Source organism: Camelus ferus, chromosome 9, assembly GCF_009834535.1.
Source record: "Camelus ferus isolate YT-003-E chromosome 9, BCGSAC_Cfer_1.0, whole genome shotgun sequence".
Taxonomy (NCBI): domain Eukaryota; kingdom Metazoa; phylum Chordata; class Mammalia; order Artiodactyla; family Camelidae; genus Camelus; species Camelus ferus.
The window spans coordinates 70,896,285-70,909,785 of NC_045704.1; the positions used below are offsets into that span (position 1 = coordinate 70,896,285).

General features: G+C 38.4%; 1 long non-coding RNA gene across 1 annotated transcript in view; it reads right to left on the reverse strand.

Moving 5' to 3' along the window:
• The window catches only part of LOC116665907, a 108,173-nt gene extending 101,649 nt beyond the window's left edge, over positions 1–6,524 (reverse strand). Inside the window, exon 1 of the long non-coding RNA XR_004322693.1 lies at positions 4,937–6,524. This is a non-coding gene — a long non-coding RNA (uncharacterized LOC116665907). The remainder of the gene's footprint in view (positions 1–4,936) is intronic.
• Between the last annotated feature and the right edge of the window lie 6,977 nt (positions 6,525–13,501).

The window sequence follows — 13,501 nt, forward strand, 5'->3', positions numbered from 1 at the left end:
GAAAAGGCAGAATCACAAAATTATAGCCTATGGATAAGGAGAACTAGAATTTATGTATTCACATCATTCCCTGATATTTGAACACTTTGCAGAATTCCCACTTGTGTGAGTATCTCACATCATGGAAAACTCAGTATCAACACTAACAGTCCACTCTGTATCAGGACAATTGATTGGTAGAAAGCTCTGCTATTTATTTTGGACTGAAGTCTAGTACCAAGGTTCCTGATTTTATTCCTTGGGGTTATAGGGAGTAAGTTTCAGTCCTTTTTCATATGGCAAAGTTTCAAATAGCTAAAGACATCTGCCATGTTGTCCTTTACCACAATGTTGGTGTGCCTTTGGTAATGATGAACTTTGATTTGCTCCCAGAACAAGGCTCCTGAGACAACTAAGATAGTAATTCTCATCAGTGATGAGATGAGGCAAAGCTCTACTCCCCCAACTCCCACAAGCAGTGAGAGACTGAACACTCAGGTCCAACCTCACTAGAGTCTGAGAAGAATGAAAACCAAACCTTATTTCCAGAATTCCTTCTGAGCAGGAGCCACATGAGTCAAAACAGGCTTCCTTCTGTCTGGAGCACCCCTTAGAGCCCCAGCACCTCTGGACCCCTGTACTTCTGGAGAGTGAGCCTCTGATCCTAGGATCTGGCTGAGGTTTTCACAAAGGACCTCACAGTACACAGCTAACTTGTTGACTATGAAGATGTGAAGGGAGATATTTCACACTGACATGTTACATTTTCTCTAATGATCTTCTCAATTCATTTAAGAAGTAAAAATAGAAAAAAAAAGTAACAAGGAGAAGTAACAGAAGTAGTCTGTTAGATGATATGTCCTTCTAAAAATGTATTTCTCTAGTGGAATGCCAAAGTGAATGCTGACAGTACAGTGTTCGCAGAAACTGGTTAAAACACAGAGGCAAGGTCAAGGTTTGAGGTCAAAGACCCGGTGTTGTCCTGCGGTCAGCAATGGGTGTGGACATCAGGTGCTAAAACTTGCATTACATTTTGCACCAGCAAAGAAGAGATCAAAGGATTCCAGATCCCTCTGAAAAAGACTGAAAAATAGCTCCTATGGGATCTGAGTCCAGAGCTCACACATGGGCCTTTCAGACTGAACTCAGTTCTGAAACACAGACCACAGTCATTTGCCCCCACACCCACAATATGGTCACATTTCTTCTTTCTGAAATGTTCAAGGTTGATCGATAATACATTATATACACTATTTAAGGTAATATACACATGTCTCAGAGACAGTTCAAAATAAAAGCTACCCACCAGTTGCGTTTACTCTGTGAAACAGAACAGCAGGAACTCCAAGCACAACTGTGGGCGCCCAGTGTAGAGATGACAGGGAAACCTAAAGCTGGTCCAGATTATGGTGGCGGGGAGGACCAAGCTCCATGAATGAGCTCCTCCTTTTCAGTGGGAGGGAGTGGCAATCTAGGTTAATAGCTACATAACACAAGAAGGGAGAGATCAGGAATCCAGCAGAGGAGGAAGGCTTACCAGAAAAGACCCCTCATCCTGAGCCGGTGAAGGAGAAGAAAGATCTAGATAAATGAAAGGGAGACATCAAGGCATTTCAGATGGTGGAAACTGTATGATCAAAATGCGAAGGCAGGACTGTGCAGAATATCTGTATTAAACGGTTGGTCCAATTGGACTGGAAAGAGAGAGTCAGTGAGAGATAAGTACAGAGAGCAGAGAAGTTAGAGGCCAGAGGGTAAAGGGTCTTAAAATGCTTAATTGATAATGAAAACCTCAATTTGTTAGGGACAGAGGAGCTTCCAGGAGGAAGAGCTCTTTATCACTGGCATGATATAGAGTTGCTGGTGCAGAGTGATTTTTTTTAAAAGCAGGCTGATTTTAGTTGGTATTATTATTGTATTTAAACAAGCTACAGACAACGCATCTCCCTTCTGCCTGCGCCCATCTCCCCTACAGAAACTTCCTTGTGAGACACCATGCTCATATTTGACACAATTCATTCTCTCTCCCCCTCACTCTCTCTGTTAAGTCCTTACGTGAGCTAGTACTTACCTAGTCTAGGCATAGGCTAAACGTTTTACCTACATTCTCTCTTAATCCCAAAACGACTTTGTAGCCACTGAGTCAAATTCAGATATCCCTAATACTGAAGAGCATTTCCTTACCCAGTTTCCTTACTTTAACTGTCATCAATAATTAGTTTTGCAACTGTTTGCAACACATTTGTATCATGTTTTTAAACCATTATTGTTCATAAGTTTTTCTTTCACATTCTCTGCTGCCACCATCTGGCCTCTTGTAAAAATTTCAAGCTTTTCTTCCCAAGTCATTGTCAGCCTTATCAGCGTTTAGCATTCCCTTGAAAAAGAACCAAAATATGTGTAGACTGGATTTATATTACTGAGGAATTTCGAATCTTATCAATAGATTCTCCTTTACTTGTCTACACTGTGTGAGGGTCATAAAGAGATTAAAATGGAAATTAATTGGCTAATAAATTGTACTGACCAAAGAAATTTACAGCAAATCAGCCACTGGGCCAAATGCTGCTGAGGGCTGTGTCAGTTCTCAACTCAGAGAGCAAAGTGACTTTGATGCATTTTCCCATTGCTTGACTGTGGGAGCCCTGAATTAAGACAGGAAGGTAGGCAAATATCAGAAAATCAATAGGGCCATGAAAAAGGCTCAGAGGGCAGAGAAGGAACACGCAGAGACTTAGCACTTAAGTCATGGACTTCTAAAAGGCTGATAGTCGTAATCCTATGAAAAATAAAACATGTTCACGTTTGTAAGAAGGGGAAAAACAACAAAAGCTTTGCTAAATCCTTACCATTATCTGGTTTCCTCTGCCAGTCTCTACCTTCTATAAACCACAGCACTGAATTCGATTCTGCCTCATGTGGGAGGGAGGGGAGAGGAACAGAGGGGTGTATATTAAAATGAGAGCAGGCTGACGCAGAAAGTGCAACAATCCTCCCTCTCATCTGGCCTCAGAGTCGTCGAGCTATTCATGAGCAGACCAGCTGGTTGATTTCTAAGTGCCTTCCCAGTTCTCACACTTTGATTCCCTTCTTTGAGCGGGTAACCCTGGTACCCTACTGAGATTATGGGCATATTGAGGATGGAAGGGGAAGCAAAAGATGTTTAGTGCCTCCCACTTTCCAGGCACCATGTAAGAGTCTTCAAACCCATTACTTCATCTTCTTAATCCTCACAATAACCCTATGAAGTAGAGATCATTATTCTCATTTTACAGTTGAGGAAATTAAAGTTTATGAGCTCAGAGATAAGATAAGCAGCCCAAAATCATGCAAGCTGGTAGCTTAAGGAGCCAGGATTCAAATCAAGATTCATTTAAATGTAGAAATGAATGAATGAAATCAAGAAAGGTGTGCATTCTTCTCTTTTTTAACAAAATAAATATTTTCACTTACACTGTATATTTCTTTTCTCACCGATCACTGGGACTAAACTTTTGTTCCACTTGAAGCCACTTGTCAGTCAAATGCAAAAGTGAATATAATAATATTTAACACTTATCCAACATTTACTGTGTGTCTTCTCATAAGGACACCAGTCATATTGGATTGGGACTCACCCTGAAGACCCCATTTTAATTTAATTATCTTTAAAAGACCCTATCTCTAAATACGCTCACATTCTGAGGTACTGGGACTTAAAGCTTCACATATGAATTTGGGAGGGGTGGAGTGGACTGGGGAGAGACGTAATTCAGTCTCCAACAAGTACTAAAAAGAGAACATTCTAACAGTTCAGAAATTAATTATGTGCAGAGCTGGGTGCTTCTTAGTGATGTTAACATAAATAGTCAAATGAATATTGCTACTACATTAATCGTGTTTAAAACTGCCCTTTTACCTTTTATCTCCATCTCTAACAAAGTGGAAGGCAAACTATTTTAATATGTGGACAAAATAAGATACAGAAATTCTTAAATATTGATTATGAGAAATTAATTTTTACTTAGAAATTAAATATTAATTTTGAGAATATTTCCTGTGCTACCTCACCAAAAAAACAGACAATATCTGATTTTTCCAGAAATAAAGTTCTGCTTCCTTCTATGATAATTCTTATCATAATTTAAAATCTAGAGTTTAAACTTTGCAACAGAAAACATACTAAAACTCAGCAACTTAGAATTTAATATTAGTTAGTTGGGATTATAAGAAAATTTGTTTCAGTGCAAGATGATTTCAGATATTTTTTTTTTCTTCTGGTAAATATGTGTTTGATTGCTCCCATGGCAAGAACAAGATTTTTCAAGCAAGTAAGTATTATTGTCTGGAACATCCTAGGAAGAGTGTGAGATTCATGTTTCAACATATTAAATATTTGGAATATATTTCTGTTTTTCAAAATAAATATGAAAGCCCCAGTAATCAGTTTTTTAATTAATTAAATATCCATACATACAATTATCAATTTCATACCTTTAGTACAAATGAAACTGTCTCAATATAAGAGAAACTGCTAGTAAGCAGTAATTACAAGTCTACTATACTTACATTTTAAGTTTTCATGACTAACACAAAGAAGAAGAGGAAACAGGTCCTCAAAAAGTAAATTTTACCCTAAGATTTGAACTATAATAACAGAAGTACTTCTTACTCTAACGATAGACACAGGCCTGGCTGTGGGTTTTAGAGTTTGTTTGATTTCATTTCTTTACATGAAACCATAAAAAAACCATAAGCACCTGAATAAACTATTAGGTGATAGGCTCACTTCTAAAGTCAACTTCAACATCACCAAGAAAAGTAGGTGACTACTTAAGTGCATCTAATTGATAGCATAGGAATCTTGGTTGTCTATAAAATTATATCAAATTAGATTTAACTTAAAAAAGGAGTTAAGGGCAAAATAAAATGTCTATTTAAGAGAACATAAACGCCAAATCATTTTCCAGATACCTACCATGTGTGTGGTGGGCTCTGTGTCAGGCACTGCACACTAAGCCAATGTTTTCTAAAACAAAAGGTCTTCAGTCATCAGTCTAAGAATGACCTAGGGGGAAAACCAGAAGGGTCTAATTAGGCAACATTTGAATCCACTATGATAAATAACTGGGTTGGCATCTATAAGAGAAATTAATTACTGGTGCTTAGAGTCAACTGTAGAACTAGGTAAAGACCTTCTGAATTCAGAGCTGAATAAATGTCATACAGATAAATGAAAGGATCAGAAAGATGAATTAATAATTATACTCCTATTCTTCCATAATGAACAAATTATGACCTACTACAATATCATAAAAAGGTTTTTTAATTCCTTTTTATAGATCATACAGAATTAAGAGCGCTTTGCTGAAACACCTGAAACTAACATTGTAAACTGACTACACTTCAATAAAAATTTAAAAATTTTAAACCAGAGAATTAAGTACAAGAAAAATTACAGTTAAAGGCAAATGAAAAGTATCAAATCTCTTAAAATACTAGAAGGTGCCCACCATCACCCATGTGTTCACTAAATCATTGAATTACATTACATTTTTTTTTTTTTGCCAAGCCTCAGTTATACAACTTAGTGAATGAACTATTCAGATCTTTTGCCCCACCTCCTTGCATCTAATAACAATTCGTAGAGCCGGTCACAAATCACCATTATCAAAATAGAAAATAAAGTTTTAATGTGTGGAATATCAGTTTGCAATTTATTAGCCACACTGAAAAAATATTTGCTTTTACTGAGCACTGAGCCTTGTATAATGGCTTTAAGATTTGAGACAGATTATTGGTGGATGCCCATTGTTCATGACATTACTAAGGTTAATATAGATAATTTATACTTTCCTCTATTTTTAAAATATCTATAATTGTCTTAGACTACTTTGACCTCCACTCAAGTTTCCATATTGGATTGCCCAAGACATTTATGTATTTAATCTTAAAGTGTCCCACAAGATAATGACTCTAAAATATGGAGTTTTTTTGATTGAAGTAAAATTGGTACATGATATTATGTAAGTTTCAGGTATACATCGTTATAATTTGACATCTGTCTACACTACAAAGTGATCACCCCCAAAAGTCTGGTTACCATTCATCACTATACAATTGACTCCCTTTCACCCATTTTGCTCACTCCCCCACCCCCTTCACCTCTGGTAACCACCAACCTGTTCTCTGTATCTATGAGTTTGTTTCTGTTTTGTTTTGTTTGTTTATTATTTTTTTTTAGATTTCACGTATGAGTGAAATCATATGGTATTTGTCTCTGAAAGAGTTTTTTAAAGTGCTGCAGAATGAATCAATATAGACAATCTGTTTTGAAAACAATTGCTCAACTTAAAAGATTTTTGCAAAAGAGGCAAAGATTCCAACTCTCCTCAAAGTCAGCACCAGGTCCCCAGCTCTCACTTAGTTGCTGTAGACAGAAATACATAGTTTGGAACTTTAGCCAGTGAGATTTTCTAACTTAGGGATTGACATAAACACACTGTCTTCCTACTTTCCTGGCCCTTGGAGATATTTCTCTTCAGTGACAGAAAGAGTGCTTCGAACCCTACCAGACTTGATCCATTTCTCCTACTTTACGAGAAAAGCAAAATCAAAAGAATTCTGCTTGTTACTCCAGACCCGGTATGTTTTCAGGAACAGCAGTTGCTCCAACACGTGACACAGTGAACTGACTTCCCAGCAGACTGACCTCTTAATTTCATCTTGTTCTGAAAGTAAGAGAACAATGACCTCAGTGATGCTGAAGCAAAACCCTCAACCACCAGAAAGAAAACCTTAGTGCCCACTCGGTCACTCACCGGACTGAGCTCAGGGCTAATGCATGTCTGCCACACAGAGAAGCATTTGCTTCTGAACAGGGGTAATTCCTGAGGTTTAGCTCACTCATGGCAACCTTGCCAAGCAACCTACGGATCAATTTATGAAAGGATACCTGTGCCTCAGCTGTTTCTCGTTTCTGTTTTCGTTTTCAACTACTCCATGTAGAGAAAATGAGAAAACTGGAAGAGTTGGAAGTAACCACCCCACTTCTCTCCACTGTATTGCCAATTTTCTAAAATGACAAGCCTTCATTTACTTTCCTTTATCATTCCTCCTGTAATCTGGCTTCTGGACCCAATCACTAGGGCCTGACAGTCGTCAGACCCTTTCTGATTGCCAACTGTACCATCTACTCTGAGCACACACAATCGTTTCATAATTATTTCTCTGACCCTCCTGTTTTCCACATCTGTAAGTGCAAATCATAATAATAGTACCATTCTTTTAAGTTTGAGAAGATTCTGTTAAATAGTGTTTGAAAAATATTTCTCAAACTCCTGGCACACGAATTTTTCCATAAATAGTATTATTATTATTTGTTCTAACTTCAATGGTCCTTGACAGATAAAATTAAACATGAATCAACACTAGAGGTCATAATCGGAAAGCAACCAAGTGACAGCTGGATTTTAATTTGCTTAAATGGAATTACAAAACTTGGAATCTAAAAAAGACCAGAGTCCAGGAGTCAGCAACCTATAGCCCACAGGACAAGCATAGCCCACCAGGTTCTTGCAAATGACCTGTTCACTCAGTGATGTGTTGTCTGTGGCTGCTTCCGTGTTTCCACAGCAGCACCGAGTGATCGTGAAATAGACTGGATGGTCTGCAAAGCCTAAAACATTTTACAAAAAATGTTTGCCAGTCCCTCATCTATTCTTACCACCTTCATTCTCCTGATGAGAAAATTAAATACAGTCATATAATACCAAGCATTGCTAAGAAATTTCCCAATGTGTTATCTTTATTAGTTACAGGAAACTTATATGTGTGCAGACTGTTCACTGACAGAAATAAAACCTGCTTCATTAGCCTGCTTTGTTGTCTCTATGACACAATGATGATTCCTGGGGGTCCCACAGAACGTGGGATTTTATTCCGACACTATATATCTAGCACTTGCACTGTAGGAAGGAAAGTAGTTCCCATTAGGACCAGAAAAATCTGAGGCTAAGAAAGATAACACAAGCTCATGCCAAAACCTGAACTTTACTTAATGTAAAGAAAAGGTGGCAGCTTCCAACTTCAGCACAAAGTAAGAGCGTCAGATTGCTGAAGACACTACTGTCCTCTGGAGACTGATGACCAGAGTGATCCCAGAGGCAATTTTTAATTCTCATGAGACGGCTTGCTTAGATATTTCCGGGAAGAAGCAGTGAGTCCTGAGAAAGAAACATGTTATTTGTTTCCTGGTAACTACTTGCAAAGGTTGGTAGGAGTCCACCAGACCAGACACAGGCAGGAATAGGGTGGGGCCATGGCATTTAATCCGTGGCTATAGAGGGTATCAGTGGATTGTCCAGAAAGAGGGACGTTCCATGTGTGAAGCTTTGATTTGCTTCTATTATATTTATGTTCACTTCCTAAATGCAGAATGAACATCACAAACAGAAGCATCTCTGGGGTTCCCAAGGGTAAAGCTTAGTGTCAACCTAAAACTTTCAAAAGGGTTACACACAACCCTCTTCCAGCAGTGTCATCAGGAAGGCAGAGAAACATAAAACATCATTTCTCTTTTGGAGAAACCAGCTCTATTTCCTTCTATGTCACAGGGAATGGCATTAACCCTAAATAGCACGGATGTTTAAAGGATGGAGAAATAACCCACAGCCTTTGCTAGGGGAAGCCTTCCTATGTAATCTCTATGGTATTGTCCTACAATCACCTGTCTCAGAATTACCAAGTGTGGTTGCTAAAAATGCAGATTTCTGGTCCCTGCGCCAGACGATGTGAATCGGCACCTCTGTGTGCCTCGCCCAGGCACATGCATTCTCTACAAGCTTCCCATGTGACTCTGTTGCAAGTGAGAGCCTGGAGACTCTGAGTCCACTGAAGAGGGAACCAGCACTGAATTAGTTTTGCCACTGTCTATCCTTGTGACCTGGAGCAATTTACTTAAAATGGGTGTCATGTGGTCTACCCTGCTAGCCAAATGATTTATTAATTTTGAGAACAGGAAAGAGTCCAAGGTGCCATGTCAGTGCGAAGTATAATTACCTGGAAGAGACTAGGCACACTGAGCCGCAGCAGCTAAACTGCTTGAAGGCGGGGGTGTGTAGAAGGTACACGGTGGATAACATGGCTTTTTTTTTTTTTAATGTACTCAGGGGAGAGCATTCTATAAAATGTTATAAATGTTACCTGGGCTTTTCATGTTATGTTGGCTCTTCCCTTTATCTCATAAATTTGAGTAGACTAATATCTCACATGTACTTTTGTGAGGATGAAGAACATCTCAGAAATAAGCAATTTACCAAAGATCCGTGTAGTTCTGCCTGTTTGGTAGATTCTGCACAATTGAAATGTCTAGGGGCAGAGCCTGAGCTACCCCAGATGAGAAACCATCTAAACATTTGAATGTTGCTACAGACTAAACTAATGAATATTTTACTCTCACCAGCTGCTTCATAATCCTTCTCCAGCCTAAAAGCCGTGAGATCACAAAATCCAATTTCACCTTCTCTGGGGCTTTGTGCCCCTGTATATACAACAGCCAAATCTCTTTGGTATTTTACTGACAAAACAAAAGGCAGCAAAAGCAGATGTAATTGAAGTCACTGCTACCAAATAAATCCCAAACCTGTTCATTTGCTCTTTTCTGCTACAATATACAGTTCAAAACTGTGCTCCTGGACCAAGGGACTAAGTGGCCACTAAAATTAATATAGGTGTGCTGGGAAGCAACACGCCCTTCCACTCAGTTTTTTTAACAAAATTATTCAGTAAAAGATGCACCAGTGAATATTAATAATAATAATAATAATAATAATAATAATCAATAACATGTATTGATTATATGACTGGCTTTTTAATACATCATCCCATTTAATCCTCACAACAAGTCTATGATGTAGATATTCTGCCCATTTTACAGATGAGGAAACTGAGAAAGCACTAAAGATTGCAATGAAGATCACAGTATGTTTACTAAAAATCACTTTAGGCAGTCAGCGTAGGTTTACTTGGCTCCAAATATCACAATTTAAACTGTTAGAAGTAAGATAGACCTGATAGCTTTGGTGTATCTGTCTCTGTTAGCAAACTAATTCTTGTTTGAATTGAATCAGATTTCTCTGTTAGTTGTTACAATCATTTTTGTTTCAAAGCTAGGAATTAATCCCAATATAAGCGACACTTTAAGATACACTATAAAGCATGTAGTAAGGTGCTCAGCAAACATTTGCTAAATGAATGAACACCTCAGTATGTAAGGGACCTGCCAGGTATTTTAAATTCTAAATCCTCTTCCTTACAATGAACAGCCATCAGCATTATTCTCATGCCAGTTGTTCAGCAGTTCTTCACAGGTAACTTGTCACTGTTAGTAACTGCAGAAACAGTTTATAAATTATTTTTTAAAAGAGTGTGAAGTTAGGGGGCAGTCCGCCAGCTTACTCTCACTTCTGACACCAACTGCAAGTTCAGGGGTCCCAGGACCACACTTAGGTTCAGTAATTCACTAGAAAGACACAGAGCTCACTGGAAGCTCTTATATTCATGATTATGATTTAGGATACAGACGAGGTTAGGTTAAAAGATACAGATTAAAAATCATCCAAGAGAAGAGGCACATGAGGCAGAGTCTAGGGACGATTCAGGAGCTTCAAGTTGCTCTCTCTCCATGGACAACATTACTCAGGGTGTGATGGTACACAGCAAGCACTGCCAACCTGGGGCGTTCACTCCAGCCCTAGCGTCCAGAACCTTTATTTGAGCTCCGTGGCTGACCACCCACATGGCTGTGCTTCATTTCCAGACACTTGAGTTTAAGCTGACACCGTATGACTCAAAGCTTCTACCATCAATAACATTGTTAGACTATTTGGCATGGCCCAAAGCCCCCCTATCACACAGACACACCCCCTATCAGGCACAACATTGCAAGGGCTTAGAGCTTACCTCCCAGAAGCTGAGGGTAGAGGGCAGAACTCTCTCAGGCAAGGTTTAATTCTTCACTGCAATAATGGTTAAAGGAAAAAACCCAAGGTTTTTTCAAGAACACTACTTTCACTTGCATTCTGATATATTTTCTGGCATAGGAGATCTAGAGGCCCAGTTGCAGCTTTAGGGCCAAGGTGTAAATGTGAACATCACCTTCCAGCCTTGTTGTTACTTCATGAAAATATGACTTTAAAAGGAAACAGAGCTGATTTAGAAGGCAGTCAAGGAACTACTTACAAGTGTAAGCATAGATTAGCATCAAGATATAATAGAGACCAGTGTTCAATTATGTCATGTGATCAAATTAGACAATCTAAACATGAAGGCAGATTTTAGGGTTTCCTTACTTTGGGATCCTGTCCAACAACTAGACTCTGAAATCAGGCCTCTCCTACACAGCTGTTCCCCAAACCAGTCTTCCTTTTAATTCTACCATATTTTCTTCCAGCCATTCCAAATTACTTGCTGTTCATTCTTTTGACCTCTAAGGAACTGGGTGGTTTGTCCATCTGGAACTACAAGTTCTATACCATTCTGATTATTTATAAATATGCTGAAGTTTCAAAGGCTTATGTCTTGTTCCAATTATTTTAATTATTAGGTCTTTGGGTTGAAGGCAACAGCAACTTAATTCCAATTAATTTGGGCAAGAATTTTGGACACAGACACACCTACAGGGAGAACCCCCTGTGATTCCTGTTGCTTAAGCCAACCAGTGTGTGTTACTTTGTTACAGCAGCCCTAGCAAATTAATATGCTATGTTATTTCTGATGTATTGACTGTCACATTTTATAGTTGTCTCATCTGTTTGGTCGAAGTCCAGTACAGTCCATAAAAAAAAATTTTCTCTTTTGTATACACAACTTCAATCTCTTATAGTTCATTGCCAGTCATCAGCCTACATTGATCGGTTTCTCTGTTTACTACACATCACAGATTTTATCCTATGTGGCAGATAAATACAATTACCATGAGATTCTATACTAATTAGTCACTTGTCAGACATAAAGACCTAATTTTAGATATTGTACTTTGCAGACCCATATCTCTATTAGAATCTTTTAACAGATTCCAACTTTCCATTAAAATAATCCATATTTTTACTCCTTTTGGTCATTTTTTACTTTATTTTTAAGATATTAATTAGAATTGTTTTGAACTCCTTACTGTATTCCACATTTATATCATCTCTAGGTCATTACTTAGTTTCTATTTTATCTCTTGATTATTAGTCACCTTTCCAGTTCATATGCATATCTAATACTTTTTTATTATATGCTGGAAGTCATAAATGATACATCGTAGATGCTGTGGAGCAGGTTATCTTCTCTGAGGAAGTGTTAAGTTTTTATCTGGCAAGCAATTAAATGACTAGCGGATCACTCTGATCCTGCACAGCTTGATTTTAGTCTTTGTTATGGTGCGTCTATCTCACTTTTGCCCTTTCTCCTAGAGTCTGCCCTTACTTCTTGCAGACGCCTAGCTTTCTTCCAACTTGTAGGATGTGATAGTTCAATGACATTTAAAACAAGCCCAAAGTATTCACTATCTGAACCCAAATTTTAATATCCCCAAAGCTGTGAAATCTCTGAAATTCCTGATTATATTTTAGGCTCCCTGCATTTTTTTCTCTGCTCCATCGCTTGAAATATTCTGCAAATACATAGCTTTATGTGTCAGCCAAAGACCCAATGTGAATTTGTATGAAGATTTTGGGGGCTTCTTCTTTGAAGCTCTCTCCTGTCTGACACCTTATCCCTCAAATTCCAATCACTATAGTAACTCCAAACACCAGGCTCTGCTTCCTCTGACAGCAAAACTTCTATTTTCTTCCTGGGCTACTCCCCCATACAATGGTCTGGAAACTGCACCCAGGGAGAAATCAGGGTGAGTGTAGGATGTAGCTCATGTGCTTCCCTTAGCTCAGAGATCTCAGCCTTGCGCTGGCTGCTGCACACGTCCTAAAAATAATTTTTATATACTTTTCCATATTTATATACATGTTGGTAGAAGGAGAAGTCTGACACAAGCTAATCATGGCCAAATTTTAAAGTCATGCATAAAGTTCTTCAACAAAGCCTTAAGTCCTCTTGATTCATTTCTTTGCTATTCCATATTCCCTTCTCTCCTCTCTTTCCACACTTCACCAACTATATCATAATAAAAGCATATTTCCAGTAGATAATTCCACCAATAACTATAATCCTGCTATAGGAAGAATCAACATGCCATCATCCTAGAGAAGAAAATCTGTAACAGAGAGACCGTAGGAATTCCAGTCAATGAACAAGTTGATATCTACACTTCTTTCTCCCGTGATGCTCTGTGGAAGAAACATGTATTCTATACAGCTATGATAATTGCCTAATTACTTAAATGCAACCTTACAGAAAGACAGAACCAGGCAAGGAGTAAAGACAGAGTACAGACACATAGTGGAGGCACAAAGCAGATTTCTTAGGTTAAGTTACAAGCATGAGGCTAGCAGAACTCATATACTTTACCAGGTTTTCATATCCCATGAAGAGGCATGCTCTG